The following is a 6,042-nucleotide window of genomic DNA, read 5'->3' as shown; positions in this document are numbered from 1 at the left end:
TCCTCCAGCAGAGCTATCCAATGACATCTTGGATAGTTCAGACAGACCATCATAAAAGATTCCTATGATGCTCCATTCTGAAAGCATGTCAGAAGGGCACCTTCTGATCAATTGCTTGTATCTCTCCCAAGCTTCATAGAGGGACTCACCATCCTTCTGTCTAAAGGTTTGGACTTCCACTCTAAGCTTGCTCAATTTTTGAGGTGGAAAGAACTTTGCCAAGAAGGCATTGACTAGCTTTTTCCAAGAGTTCAGGCTTTCTTTAAGGTGTGAATCCAACCATGTCCTAGCTCTGTCTCTTACAGCAAAAGGAAAGAGCATAAGTCTGTAGACTTCAGGGTCAACCCCATTGGTCTTGACAGTGTTACAGATTTGCAAGAACTCAGCTAAGAACTGATGAGGATCTTCCAATGGAAGTCCATGAAACTTGCAATTCTGTTGTATTAGGAACTAATTGAGGCTTAAGCTCAAAGTTGTTTGCTCCAATGGTAGGGATAGAGATGCTTCTCCCATAGAAATCAGGAGTAGGTGCAGTAAAGTCACCAAACACCTTCCTTGCATTGTTGCCATTGTTGTTGTTTTCGGCTGCCATGGTTTATTCTTCTTTGAAGAGTTCTGTTAGGCCCTCTAAAGAGAATTGTTCTTTAGCTTCTCTTAGCTTTCTCTTCAAGGTCCTTTCATGTTCAGGATCAGCTTGAACAAGTATGCCTTTATCTTTGTTCCTGCTCATATGAAAGAGAAGAGAACAAAAAAATAGGGAATCCTCTATGTCACAGTATAGAGATTCCTTGAGGTGTCAGAGGAAAAGAAGAATAGAAGGAGGAGGTGGAGAAGAGGGAATTCGAACTTATCAAGAGGGACAGAGTTCGAATTTCACCTTGATGAGGAGTCTTAGTCCTTTAAATAGAAGGATGTGAAAAGAGGGGAAGAATTTTCGAAAATAATTTAAAAAGATTTTGAAATAATTAAAAAGAAATTTGAAAATTTGATTGAGATTTTCAAAAACTAAGATTAGGAAAGAAATAAAGTGATTTTTGAAAAAGATTTTGAAATTAGAAAAAGATATGATTGAAAAAAATTAATTTTGAAAAAGATGTGATTGAAAAGATATGATTGTAAATCAATTTAGAAAAAGAAAAATTTTTAGAATTAAAGTTGATTACTTGACTATCAAGAAATTAAAAGATATGATTTTAAAATTTAAAGTTTGATCCTTTCTTAATAGGCAAGTAACAACTTGAAAATTTTGAAGTAAATCTTTAATTATAGCAAGGATTTTTGAAAATAGTAAAAATAAATATAAAATGGAAAGAAATTGATTTTGAAAGAGATATGATTGAAAAGATATGATTTGAAAAAGATTTGATTTTGAAAAATTATGAAAACTTGAAAAAAAATGTGAATTAAAAACAAAATCTTCCCTCTAGTGTTATCCTGGCGTTAAACGCCCAGAATGGTGCCCATTCTGGCGTTTAACGCCCAAATCTCTACCTTTTTGGGCGTTAAACGTCCAGCCAGGTACCCTGGCTGGCGTTTAAATGCCAGTTTTTCTTCTTCAATGGGCGTTTTGAACGCCCAGCTTTTTCTGTTTGATTCCTCTGCTGAATGTTCTGAATCTTCAATTCTCTGTATTATTGACCTGAAAAGACACAATTTTGAAAGTATTTTTGAATTTTTAATGATGAGAAACAATCAAAATATAATTAATCTTAGGAAACTCAAATCAAACAAACAATGCATGCAAGACACCAAACTTAAAAATTTTCATATAAGAGACACTAACAAATTGAGAATGCATATGAGAAACAATAAAATACACAAAACAAGAGAATTTAAAGATCAGAGCAATGAAATCATCAAGAACAACTTGAAGATTAATGAAGAACATAATGTATATATTCGAAAAATGCAAGAGGAATAAAAACATGCAATTGACACCAAACTTAAAAATTGATACTAGACTCAAACAAGAAACATAAAATAGTTTTGATTTTTATGGTTTTATAAATTTTTTTGTGATTTTCAAAAATTATATGGAAAAGAAAATAACGGGATTCAAAACTTTTAATGAGAATTCCAGGAATCATGCAATGTTAGTCTAAAGCTTCAGTCTAAAAAGATTAGACATGTTTGGCCAAGCTTCAGCAAGACATTACATTCAGCAGCTAAATTGATGAGAATCAATCAGCTTTCGTGATGCTAAGAACATCACCTTGAAACTCTAGAATTCATTCTTAAAAATTCTGAAAAGTACCTAATCTAAGCAACAAGATGAACCGTCAGTTGTCTAAACTCAAACAATCCCCGGCAACGGCGCCAAAAACTTGGTGCACGAAATTGTGATCATCAACAATGGCGCCAAAGACTTGGAGCTCTTAAACGTGAATCACACTTTGTCACAATTTTGCACAACTAACCAGCAAGTGCACTGGGTCGTCCAAGTAATAAACCTTACGTGAGTAAGGGTCGATCCCACGGAGATTGTCGGCTTGAAGCAAGCTATGGTCATCTTGTAAATCTTAGTCAGGCGAATTCAAATGATTATGGAGTTTAAGGTGATGAAAATAAACATAAAATAAAGATAGAGATACTTATGTAACTCATTGGTGGATTTCAGATAAGCGTATGGAGATGCTTTGTTTCCCTTGAACCTCTGCTTTCCTATTGCCTTCTTCCAATCATTCATACTCTTTTCCATGGCAAGCTTTATGTTGGGCATCACCGTAGTCAATGGCTACATCCCGTCCTCTCAGTGAAAATGGTCCTGATGCTCTGTCACAACATCGGCTAATCAGCTGTCGGTTCTCGATCATGTCGGAATAGGATCCATTGATCCTTTTGCGCCTGTCACACGCCCCACAATTGCGAGTTTGAAGCTCGTCACAGTCATCCCTTCCCAGATCCTACTCGGAATACCATAGACAAGGTTTAGACTTTCCGGATCTCAGGAATGGCCGCCAATAATTCTAGCCTATACCACGAAGGTTCCAATCTTAGATTAGACACCCAAGAGATATGCATTCAAGCCATTGCTAGTAGAACAGAGGTGGTTGTCAGGCACATGTTCATAGGTGAGAATGATGATGAGTGTCACGGATCATCACATTCATCAAGTTGAAGAACGAATGAATATCTTGGAGAAGAAATAGACTTGAGTTGAATAGAAAAACAATAGTACTTTGTATTAATTCATGAAGAACAGCAGAGCTCCACACCATAATCTATGGTATGTAGTGATGACATGTCACCATGTCATGTTTTTCTATGCTTTTTCATACAAGAAATTTATGATTAGTGCTTAAATATTGCATTCTTTGGTGCTTAAATGGTATATTTCTTTGATCTTTTGATTTGATAAACTTTGTAGGAAATAAGAAGAAAAAGAAGCAAAAAAGAGCACAAAATAAGCTAAAAAGAAGAAAAGAGGAATTTTGGGCACACTTTGAAGTTGGAGCACATTTTAGAGGCTTAGGCCACACTTTTAAAAGCGTGGCCCATGACCAAATCAAGGAAGAGAAGCATGGCCCAAAGGAAGAAAAGCGTGGCTCAAAACAAGGAGCAAGAGCACAAAGCTCTTGCCGAGAGCTTTAGAGCTCTTGTGGAGAGCTTTACTTCAAATAATCAAAAGCCAAGCTCTTGCCAAGAGCTTAAAAGCTCTTGCCCAAGAGCTTTTTCGGGCTTCTTCAAGGAAAAATCAAGGGAAATGAGCTTGGAAGCAAAAATTTTGGCTAAGTTAAACTTGGGCGCTCACAGCATGACCATGCCTCCTTCAAAGGGCTATAACTTGAGCTACAGATATCTGATTGATGTGCTTCCAGTTGCATTGGAAAGCTGACATTCAGAGATTTCCAACGATATATGGCAATCTATATTTGACATAGAATTGAGGCACGGGTGAAAGGCATCTTTAAGGGCCAAAAACAAGCGAAAATGAATCAAAGTGCTTCCACCAGGATTCGAAGAGGGATACCAAGGGAAGACACTAAGCGCTACTCTTGTGCCAAGGAAATTTGCTCCACAAAGTGCTCCACCCAAGACTTGAACCAAGGACCTCAAGGACAAGTAAAGCCCTTGCCAAGAGCTTTCAAGCTCTTGCAAAGAGCTTTGTTCTCTTGTCACAAGGAAGGAACGTGCGCACACTTTGGCAAGGAAGGGAACCAAAGCTCTTGGCCAAAGCTCTTGCCAAGAGCCGAGCTTTGCCCTGGGAGCAACACCCATGGGCTAAAAATTCAACCAAAATTCCATTTAAATTCAATTCCTCACCAAATTGAATCAAGGCCAACCAAACCCATTTCTCCTCAAATCCAAAGCAAGCAAAGCCCACACCATCACTTCAAGGCACAAGAACAAGTTAGCTTAGGAATTTATTTTTAATTGTAATTTGTTTAGAATTTTATTTTTCTTTTTCATTTTCATTTTCATTTTGTGAAAAGCCTATAAAAAGGCATCTGCTTCAATTCACTAAAGGAGCTCCATTAGAGAGAGGAGGAGGCTGGCTCCACTGAGGAGCATTAGAATTTGAGAGCTCTCTCTTAGTTTTCATTTCTGTTTTAAATTTTGGATCAAGAATTGAAGGAATTCTGTTTCACTTGATCTGAAATCTCTTTGTTCCTCTTCTGCATAAAATCTGAGTTTCCTTTATTGCTTTCATCTTCTTTTTCTTCTGCAATATTGTTTTCTTGTTGGATCAAGGAAGGATTTGAGATCTAGACTTGTTTTCTAGTCTCTTCCACTCTTGAGATCTTCAACCTTCTTTTAAATTGCTGCAAATTAAGCATAGTCTTTCTGTTTTCATTCTTCAAGCAGTTTTACTTTCTGTTGCATTGCTTCCAATTTACATTTCCTGCAATTTACAACTCTTGCAATTGCTCTAAGTTCTTATTCACTGAAATTTTGCTTCTCTGTTTACATTGCTTCCAGCACCCAGCCCTTTACATTTTATGCAATTTACATTTCTTGTCATTTAAGATTCTTGCAATTTACATTTCTTGCTCTTTAAGTTTCAATGTAATTTATTTTCTGCAACTTCAATTTCTCTTGTCATTTACTTTCTGCTGCTTCAATTGTCACTCAAATCACTCAATGTTAGCTTGACAAAACTAATCACCCACTAAAGTTGCTTGATCCATCAATCCCTGTGGGATCGAGCTCACTCTAAGTGAGTTTTACTACTTGATACGACCCAGTACACTTGCCGGTTAGTTTTGGGTGTTTTGGAAAATTCAGTTTTCCACAAAAATACCATCATGTAGAAACTCCACCGTTGAGAATACATAAGAACAAGGTCTAGGCATGGCCATGAGGCCAGCCCCCAAATGTGAAAAGATTTATGAAAGTATATGAAAAGTGTGTAAAATACAATAGCAAAAGGTCCTATTTATAGAGAACTGGTAGCCTAGGGTTTACAGAAATCAGTAATTAATGTAGAAATCTTCTTCTGGGCCCACTTGGTGTGTGCTTGGGCTGAGCATTGAGGCTTTCATGTGTAGAGACTTTTCTTGGAGTTAAACGCCAGCTTTTGTGCCAGTTTGGGCGTTTAACTCCAGCTTTTGTGCCAGTTTTGGAGTTAAACGCCAAAATTCTTGAGCTGACTTGGAACGCCTATTTGGGCCATCAAATCTCGGGAAAAGTATAGACTATTATATATTTCTGGAAAGCCCAGGATGTCTACTTTCCAACGCAATTGAGAGTGTGCCAATTCGGCTTCTGTAGCTCCAGAAAATCCACTTTGAGTGCAGGGAGGTCAGAATCCAACAGCATCTGCAGTCCTTTTTCAGCCTCTGAATCAGATTTTTGCTCAGGTCCCTCAATTTTAGCCAGAAAATACTTGAAATCATAGAAAAACACACAAACTCCTAGTAAAGTCCAGAAGAGTGATTTTTATTTAAAAACTAATAAAAACATAATAAAAACTAACTAAAATATACTAAAAATAATGCCAAAAAGCATATAAATTATCCGCTCATCATGCATGCGCGTGGGTTTCAGATATTCTTCTCATGCGTACGTGTGGATGACACATGCGCGTGGCCCTTAATTCTC

At 37.2% G+C, this 6,042-nt stretch overlaps 1 non-coding gene across 1 annotated transcript; it reads left to right on the top strand.

Annotated features, from left to right (window-relative positions):
* The first annotated feature begins 81 nt into the window (after positions 1–81).
* Positions 82–189, top strand: LOC148544718 (small nucleolar RNA R71). Its single transcript, XR_015902047.1, has one exon. It is a non-coding gene; the product is annotated as a small nucleolar RNA R71 (small nucleolar RNA).
* Positions 190–6,042: the final 5,853 nt, after the last annotated feature.

The sequence above is a fragment of the Arachis ipaensis genome, chromosome B9, assembly GCF_059453495.1.
Source record: "Arachis ipaensis isolate K30076 ecotype BB chromosome B9, ASM5945349v1, whole genome shotgun sequence".
NCBI classification, from domain to species: Eukaryota; Viridiplantae; Streptophyta; class Magnoliopsida; order Fabales; family Fabaceae; genus Arachis; species Arachis ipaensis.
This window is presented reverse-complemented; position numbering and strand designations above follow the sequence as displayed.